We start from the raw sequence: 10,044 nt of genomic DNA, 5'->3' as shown, positions 1-10,044 counted from the left end.
ACCTGATCTGAATGTGTATGTTTGGTGGCCCTGCTAGGCAGGGGGGTTGGAACTACATGATCCTTGGGGTCCCTTCCAACCCGGGTGATTCTGTGATTCTGTGAAGGGTCTGTAACATTTCTAGCACTTGATGGCGGGTTTGCTGGAGCTGCTAGTCAGCATGCTCAGGCAGACAGCTCCAGTAGCAGGAAGCTCTGCTCGTGGTTGTTTGGTGCCATCTATGGCCAGACACTGAAACTCATTCACACATACTAGGATCATTTGAGGAAAGAAAACATGCAGTGTCTTTTAATGAAATCAGCATTTACACTGATATTCAATATATTTATAAATATATCTGTGATAATCACCTATCTCTATATCCCTATCTATGTCTATATCCATCTATCTATATATGATCTCTGCATCTGTGATAATCACCTATAACTAACTCTTCTAGCAGTTGGACACTGTGAGTGAGCTCCTAGGGGCTATGAGTAGTTTCTGAATTTACTGAATATTTTTCAAATATGCCTTCATAGCCAAAGCACAGTAATAATTAAATTGGGGTGTGGAATTAGGAAACTTCAACAGAGAAAAGGAAATGTGGTGCTGAAGGGTGAAAATGCATCATTTGTTTTTCTACATGAATTATATAGATGCTTATCTGCAGAAGGTGGCATGGGCACACACACAAACTCATCTCTGCCTGGAGAACCTCAGGTCCTCAGGTAGAGCTTTATGAAGTAGAGATCTATGTCTTCTCTCTCCCCCTTTCCAGCTTAGTCCCAGCATCTGACCCCATGTCTCTGGACAGCTGTGAGGTCTCAGATAATATTGCTGGAGAAACTTAGGGCATGTTAGGGCTAGGACAAATTTTGGGTAAGCATAACGAGCCTCTTGAGATGAGAATCTCCTAGATGTCATATGGGGAAGGATGCAAACACCTGCATGTAGGTGTCTGCATGTCTAGGTCTACATTTGAGAATCCACTGAGAGACTGCAGAATTGGGATGCACCAAGTAGGCACTGTGTGCTGTTAGAGATATCCTCTTGTGTCTGACACATCCTTACATACAGGATCTGCAGGAGACCCAAACCTTTCTGCAGCAGGAGCTGGAGACCTGACAGGACATGCAAGAAGTCACTGAAAATCATAGGAGCTGGAAGGATCTCTGTGGATCAACTAGTCCAATCCCCTGCAAAAGCAGGTGCCCAACATTGTTACACAGGTAAGCATCCACACGGGTTTCCAGAGAAGGAGACTCCACACCCGTTCTGGGCAGCCTGTTCTCGTGCTCCTTCACCCTCACAATAAAGAAGGTTTTCCTTGCATTCAGAGGAACATCCCATGTTCCAGTTTGTGCCCACTGCCCCTTTTTCTGTCACTGGACCACACTGAAAGGAGCCTTGCTCTGTCCTCTTGACATTTGCGCTTTAGATATTTGGATATTATAGATATACAAAAGGCTTTACATGCCAGCACTTGGGCAATGGTAGGCTCTTGCATTCCCGTGTGCTGATCCGGAGCTGAATCCCACTGACTGTATTGTTGTCTTTTCTGAGCTACTGGCAACATGAGGCCATCTGGTGTGGTCTCTCTGTAAAACAGACTTCAGAATTGCCTCCAAGTAGTCATAATACTCTGCCGAACATTTCTGCTGACATTACTAGCAGTTGCAATGCCAGGTAGTCAATTTAAATTGTGTTTTCTAAGTTTAAAGGAATATTTTAAAGATATTCTAAGTGGATATATGAACAGACAAGTGACAATAAAAATGCCTAGAGGTCCATATCTTTAGTCCCAGTCATCCGATGTTTACTCATGCTGTGCACCTCCTGACAACTTCAGGGAGATTTCTTAGAAGCATAGAATCACAAGGTTTTAAACGACCTGTAAGATCATCCAGTCCAACCGTCTCCACATCACCACTGCCACCACAAGCACTAAACCATATCATGCAGCTCCTCATCCAGACGCCTCTTGAACACTGCCAGGGACGGCGACTCCACCACCTCTCTGGGCAGCCATTCCAGTGCCTGACCACTCTCTGAGAGAAAAAGTTCTTCCTTATGTCTAAGTGCAATACTAATGTCTTGTGCATTACTAAAGTGATGAAGGTGTGCATAAGTGCATTCCCATAATTTGACTAGGATCAGCTGTCTCACATTGACAATATCATTGCCACAGACAATACAAGAGTTATAATTTTAATGACAGGAATTTGGAATCCATTCATTATTTGTGACATTTACTTAACTAGTTGGCTATATATTACTTTGTTGGAGTTTAGAAAATAACAGTAGTATCTAGAAAGATACACTGCTACCAAGAATTCCAGCATCTGTAGGAGCCAAATGTAATGGATCAGTGCCAATTGTCTAAGCTATTTGAGACATATTTGTCAAATGACAAAAATATTGTGCTACTGGGGCCTTTTCTTCTCAGGGTGAGTAGATGAAACATTACAGTCATCCAGAATTTTGATATCTTTTGTAATATAGAAAGTACAGAGGACAGGAGTGAATATGGCACTGTCAAGTTTGTCTGACTTTGTCAGTGGAAGTAAAACTACCTCCTATTACTTTAATAATCATAGCAATTTCTGAGGAGAGCTTTTACTGAAGTATTCTCTTATTTCTCAATTTAAGCTGGAGGCAGAAGTAAAGATGGGCTAGACAGACCTCTCTATTATGCTCTCATTTTCCTCCTATCTGATGGAAAAGGAAAAAAAAAAAAAAAAAAAAGAGGAAAAAAAAGGAGCAAAGAGAAAACTGTATTTTTTTTCTGAAGAGATTGTGTTGATACAGTGTAACTGGCATTGTCTTTGGTTTGGTTATGATCTATAAAAAAAGTTAAAGAGGCCCCTGGTTTTAGAAAATCAAGCTAATCAGTGATAGTCAAAGAAATAATGTTTGAAGCTTCACATGCACAATTACTTCAAGGGCAGTAAACATCATGGTCAACCTCATAAACTTGGATCCTCAAACGACGGGTTTAGATGACAGGACTCTGATTGTGTGCACTGAAAAGTACAATTATTTCAATGGGATGGAAAATTGTTTTTGTTCTGAATAAGGAGATGAAGAGACACCAAGACTAAGTGACTCCTTTAGATCAGAATTCATGGCAGAAACAGTCTAAATGAGTTAACAATTTGCCTGTCTGTTCTGAATGAAGATGTCCAACTTGGGATCTGTACCCCCACATAGACTCAGTAGGCTGTACAGTGGTATAATAACTTCAGGACTTTCACAGTATTGCTTTTAATGGAGCCTACACCTATTTTGGCCTTTTCCACACAAGAGAGTTATAACAGGAGGAAAGAAGGCTTTTCAAATGTCTGTCTTGTCTTAAGCTCTCACTCTGCTCAGCTGCATTAAACAGACCCCAGAAGCCAAACTTAGATGATGTGGACCATCTCTTAAAGGCTTCTGTCTCCCTATAAAAATTATTGGGTCCTAACTCTGTATTAAGATAGAGGGGTGTTCACATTTGTTCTGGGATCTGGCTGTTAAAAACTCACTTTGGGATGTAAGGGATTTTCTGAATAAGAATAGCATATGCTGCACGGAGTTGAGTAATCTGGAACCCAGTCATGCATATGTGTTTTTTATCTCCATACTTACAGGAAGACTTGGTGTTTTCATACAACCAAAACATAAAATTGTTGTTGTTATTATTCGAATGGCTTTATTGCACCTATTTGCTATCAAAAAGATTGGAAATACTTGACGTTAAAATACCGTTGGAGAATGCTTTACTTCATGGATTTTCTGGCCAATTGTACAACTGTGGTTTTGCTTGTGGGTGCATGCTGATTTCAGTTTGTTTTTTTTTGCACCATGTTTGTGCCTTGGCTGGACTGCTTGCATTTCATGATCAGTTGCCTCAAAATGCAAACATAAATGAAAACAGGAAAATGAAAAGTATTCTTTCAGTAACTGTAGTTTAATCAGAGGATTTACTGCACTTGACTTTTAAAACCAGAATATTAACTATTATAGCAAACATTTGAACTTTTCTTTAACATGGATGAGATAAATAACTGATCAGTCTTTTGTGTGCAGAGTGTACTGTAGGAAAGGAACATTCACAGATTTGTACATTTGAATATGTCTTTATTAAAATAAACTAGCACATAGCCAGCGGCTTCACTTCTGGCAAGGCATCCAAATGCAGCTTTACAAACAAGCCAGTTTCTGAAGTTGAAGCAATAGACAACCCCGCTGAAGCAGAAGAATCTGTCTTTTCACTTGGCTCATTGACAGAGATGCAGTCATATCTGAAGCCCAGAATTATCCATTGCTGCTAATTGTGTTTCCCTTCACTGGGAACAGAGATGACCTTCAATTTGCCCCATCTCTGCCGACTTCACCCACCTCCAGTTACCACAATTGCATCATTTATTTCAGAAAAAATGTGGATCACTAGGATCTCCCCTCTCATCTGCTGCTTTCCGAAGCCTGAGGTGCAGCCCTGGTTCAGGCTGTACCCGGGGTTACATCCCAGAAGTGCTCTATTATTAGAACTGACCACGCAGATGTGCTTCAAGAGACTGTGCAGCTGAAATGCAGAGAACACTCATATTAAAAAGAGAAATGTTTTCAATTTACTTCGTTGCTGCTTTCTTTGGCAGCTTTACTTCATGGATTGCACATTACTCTGCTTCCATTCCTTTGAGCGTAGGTAATTAATACCTTTTCCATTATTAAAGCCTTGGGAATAGAAGATAAAATCCTGCCTCCATTGAAATCAATGGCAGATCACCCCTGAACTTCAGTTCCTTAAGTATCAGGCCCAAAGGGATCATTAGATAGTCCTGTGTATCTCTGACATTGATGCTATGTTAGACTACTGCTTCTCCTCCAGATGGCTGTGAATACAAAGGGACAGAAAATCCACCAATATCCTTGGCAGCAATGTGTTCCCATGATCATTTACCATCCCACTAAAAAAAAAATCCTATCTTTTATCCTATTAATCTTGCCCAGTTTGAAATTCCAAGCTCCGATTTTTGATATAATTTTTCTTTCCCATATTAAAGAGACTTTTCCCATCTATTGTATTTCTCCAGGAAGATGTTGATTCACTCCAATATTTTATTATTTTTTTTAAATCCAGTATCTTTAACTACCACAAGCAACTATTACACTTTTTGTCCTTTTGCCATAAATTATCGTTTCTGTCTTTAATATGCTGTTTTGTATTTTTTTTTCATTCTCCTATGTCATCTAGATCTCTTTACAAGGGTCTATGAGTGATATTTCAATATCATCTCATCAGATTCACCTTCAGCCTTACGTTCCCACACTTGTTATAATTCTATCCAAGTATACCACGTTGGTTATGGTTCTCATGCTTAGTTTCTCATCTGCTGCAGTCCTTTCCTCCTTCCTTGAACATACCTCCCTTGTTTAGACAAGGGATTGCATAATACTTCACACTTTCATACCAAATTCCACCTGAGGTTCTGACACTCTACGGAGCTCAATGAGTCGAGCTCCACAAAGATGCCCTGAAGCAGATGTTGTACTGGTCCCAAACCTGAGATGATGAAAAGGAATGACAGAAAGGATAGAGAATGCCCAAGGTCACTAAGGTCTATGGCAGAACCAATTCTAGAAAAAAAAATCCTATTTCTTTGCCTTGGGCTCTCACCAGAACACTGTTCTTCTCTAGAACATAACTTTGAAGAAAAAAATATAAGATCACGCATCTTATTAAGAAATATTCATTATTGTGCCTATAGGCATCCCCAGGGTCGTAGTGCATCAATGCACCAGAGGGGGCTCAAGCAGCATGTGGTAGAAGACAGAGTGAAGAAGATAGAAGGAAATGCTAGAATGAAGGTTACTATGTAATATGTTATTTTTATGAAGGTAATTCTTTTTGCACACTGAACAAGTGGAAATAACTAACTGTGGAAAAACGAAACGTGGTCATGTAATTGGTGTGTTTCAGTGTCATTTAGCCAGTGGAGCTATTGTCAGTGTGACTCCAGCTTCACTCCAGAAGTTACAAAATGTGTAGTGATTGAGGCAGGGGACCGCAGGCAATTGAATGCTGCCCTGGAGAGACCGAGTCTGTCCCTGCCTCTGTCATTTTTCATTTTCTTGTGGCCCAACGGGAGACATCTGGGTCTAAATTAGAACAGGGCTGAGCATTCACAGCTGCTCTTAAAATTGCTAGCTGCAATTTGAACATATGAAAAAATGATCAGGCTCTAAGCATCTAAAATTGGGCATCCTATTCAGGCAATACTTAATTCTTGGTTTAACCACTGTTCTTCAGTTCTCTCTGTCTCATGTCCCTGTGTATAAAATTGATGGAATAGTAACCTCAAAAAAGAGCTGTAGGGATACATTAATTGATGTTGGTAAGCAGTGACAATATTGCAAAGAGATCATCACAGTAAATCTCATGAGGAGATTAATAATTCAATAGAGGATTTGAATAACTGCACTAATAATGGGTAAGGCTTGAGAGTACTGAACATGGAATATGCAATGAGCTTGCTGTGGGGCGAGGCCTGCCTGTCCTCCAGGCAAAGTGAGTAGGAGTGCTGCGGAGACGTGGCTGTGCCATCAGGCATGGCATCACCAACTGCACTCCCAGCTGAGCTGCCTGCACGTTATTCTGCTAATTCTGGCACTCCCTGACCTCTAAGACGTTGAACTGCTTTCTAAAAAAAATTAGCATTCTTTTACTACCGACTTCTACCTACTAAATCCTGAATGCTACTGTTTACCTGACCTGAAGGCTCTCCCTGTCACCAGGGACAATTCCCAAAAGTATAGGGATGCAGAAACCCCATCCCTCTCCCAGAGATGACAGCAGCTGGCAATGCCAGTGTGGGAATTGTATTACTAACAGCTGTTCCTTGTGGCACCTCCCTCACGCTGCTGTTGGGGAAGCAGGCAGAGCAGAGCTGAAGCCACAGCAGACCACGGGGCTGCATTTCGAAGCAATGGTGTGCCTTGGTGGAGTGTTGTATTTCCATCTGACCTTCTCTCTGGATGGTAAAACAATGCGAGCTGCAGTCAATCCTTCTGACGCCGTCAGTTGGCTCTCTGTGATTGCTTGCAGGTTCCCACAGCCTCGCTTCTTGCTTGGGGCCAGACTTTGCAGACTGACTTCCACGTCACCAGGAATCGCTCCAGTACTTTTGCTGATTTAACTGACAAGAACAGGATTTTTTGCTTTAAAAAATCAGCCTCTTATCCCTATGAGAAATTACATGATGATGAAAACTGGAGCATTACTATCTATTCCAGCACTAAAACAGGCACATAGTATAGCTTAACTATGATGTTGGCTTGCAGTGAAATAACATGTTTTATAACATTTCTGGTCTAAATTCATACAACAGATTTTAATATTTGTTGTTGTTTTAAGTATGTGTGTTAATTTTGAGAGGAAGGACTTTTCTAGCTCGAGAGATCTTTGAAGGCAGCCAGCCAATACAGAAGGTGTATTTGGAAACTTTCCCTTTGTTCAATTAAGACAGCTGGGAGCCATCCGGATTCAATGCAGTGCTTCCTTTTACCATCTCTCCTCAAATTTATTGTTCTTTTATCTTTTTTTTTTTTTTTTTTTTTTTTTTTAACCCTAGCTTCAAGTAAAACTGATGAGAATATTAAGCTCTGAGAAAAACATTCCATCTGACTTCATCTCTCATACAGCAAGAGAGGCAAGGTCAAAACTGTCACTACTAGAAAACCTCTGTAATGTTAAAAAGGCACAAGAGCAAGCTAAAAATGTTATTTCAGTATTGACTCATTTTTTTTGTGTGTGTGCATGTTTGAAGATTTGTTACAGAACCAACTCTTACTGATGTTAGGTGACTAATCTCATTGCAGTGTAATAGCTTGCATAAGTAAGGCAAATTGGACTTAGCCTTTACTGACTGCTAGCCCGCTGAATTTAATTATGATTTATTTTAATATCTTTGAATATATACACCCTTAACTCAAAAACTGCACTGATTTATTAACATTTTCAGTCTTCGGTCCTACCAATGGCAGAATGGATTGGATTTTAGAGGAACGAACTAGGAGGGACAACTATGTAAAACATACCAAACAAGCATTGCTTGGTAAGCACTGAGCAATGCCATCACAACTGAGCCAGAAAAAAACACAAAATCAATGTCATGTAACTCTGTTTCTTGGTCTTACAGAATTTAAAAAGAAAGGAAGGAAGGAAGGGAGGAAGGGAGGAAGGGAGGAAGGGAGGAAGGGAGGAAGGGAGGAAGGAAGGAAGGGAGGAAGGAAGGAAGGAAGGAAGGAAGGAAGGAAGGAAGGAAGGAAGGAAGGAAGGAAGGAAGGAAGGAAGGAAGGAAGGAAGGAAGGAAGGAAGGAAGGAAGGAAGGAAGGAAGGAAGGAAGGAAGGAAGGAAGAAGAACATCTCCAGTGTGTGCACAAATTCAGCTGAGTTCAGGGTTTGCAGTGGTGAATTTTTCCATAATTGTTTTTTTGGTAATAGAATTAGTATAAAATCTAAATGTGACTTCAAATCCTACAGCAAGAGTACTGGCTAGCTGGTGATTAAATATCAGTTTCTCTTCTTACCAAAACATGACACATCAATCTGGAATGAAGTACATACCCCTCTGTCAATAGATAAAAAATATATATATGTACATGTCAAAAGCTAGAATAATTATCAAACTTTAGTTTTCAGAAGCAAAAGCATTACTTTTATAAATTAGGAGAACTAACTAAAAAAATGTATCAGTCAACAATCAAATGTATCTCGAAGTCATAGAAGGCACTGAGTCGTAGAGAGAATCATTAAATGAAATGAAGTCTGTCTTCATTTCTGAAAGACTACACATTGTTATCTGAGGCAAGATGTTTGAGCAGCATATATTGCAATGATCTACGTCTTCCACCTTCTTGCGAGTTCAGAAACTGGGAAAAGGGAATCTAAGGACATTCAGGGGACTCGTGGTTCAAATTCTAAATCTTTTCTTCACATCAAGGAATGGCTTATTCCCTTTGCTCCCACAGGCAGTGGGTCTCCCTCCACAACGAGGGACTTCACTGCAGACACATCAACACCTGCATCTTCCCTGGTGATTACATACAGGCAAATTAAATTTTATCCTTCTTCACTGAAGGGTTTTATTGTTGTTTTTCTTTTTTCTTTTTTCTTTTTTTGCAAGTCTGCAGGAGCTTAGCAAAGGCGCTGAGGGCTACTTTGTAGGCACTGTCATATAATTCCCATATACTTCTTCCATGTACCTCTCATGTGGTGTTCAGATTGATGCAAACCAGTGGGGCAGCCCTTGGTGGAGACTATTCAACACACACACACACACATGCAATCTGTCACTAGATTCTCTTCTGACATCCCCAGCAGCTAAAAGGCACCAAAAGCTGCCACTGGGGGTAAACATCACTGAGTTGGGACACCGGCAAAAAACTGGTTTAAATGTTATAGGCAGCTTCTTCTCCTTGGACAAAATAAACCTCCATAGTGTTGTGGTGACTTACACTGGATGAAGAACTTAGTGCTATCTTCCTAGTGAAACATGTAATACTGTAGACTCCTTCCTTAGAGAACAGGATGGTATTATAAAGGTGAAGTTATTCACCAGTCCCATGTAGTAGTATGGAATGCTTGAGCAATGAGAGGATGCCTCCAAACATGTATGCAGGCAGCTGAGTAAATCATAGCAGTTCCCTCTGCTCTGCTATTACTGGGTCATGCAAGTAGCGGGAGATAAAAGGATGTGGCACAAATAGGTCAGAAACCTATTCCTGATGGTCTATTCCAGGGAAGTGGCCACTACTGCAGCCCGCTGCAGGAGCAGATGTACTGATCCTCCTCCATCTGCTTCTGCAAAATAGGGAATGTCCTTCCACTTCTCCTTCCCCTCTCTCCCACTCACTTTCAAGAGTGAATATTAAAGCGCATTTACTCGGGATTTGTGGAGAGCTTTCATTCCTCCACCACCTCTAAAATCTCTTTTCCTTTTAAAAAAGGACTGCGAAGAGAATGGTCTCCAGTATTTTCAGCAGGTGAGCCATTGTCTTGCTCTGTGACTTCTGCTACAG

Source organism: Lagopus muta, chromosome 2 (assembly GCF_023343835.1).
Source record: "Lagopus muta isolate bLagMut1 chromosome 2, bLagMut1 primary, whole genome shotgun sequence".
In the NCBI taxonomy this organism is placed as follows: domain Eukaryota; kingdom Metazoa; phylum Chordata; class Aves; order Galliformes; family Phasianidae; genus Lagopus; species Lagopus muta.
Note: the sequence above shows the minus strand (reverse complement) of the source record.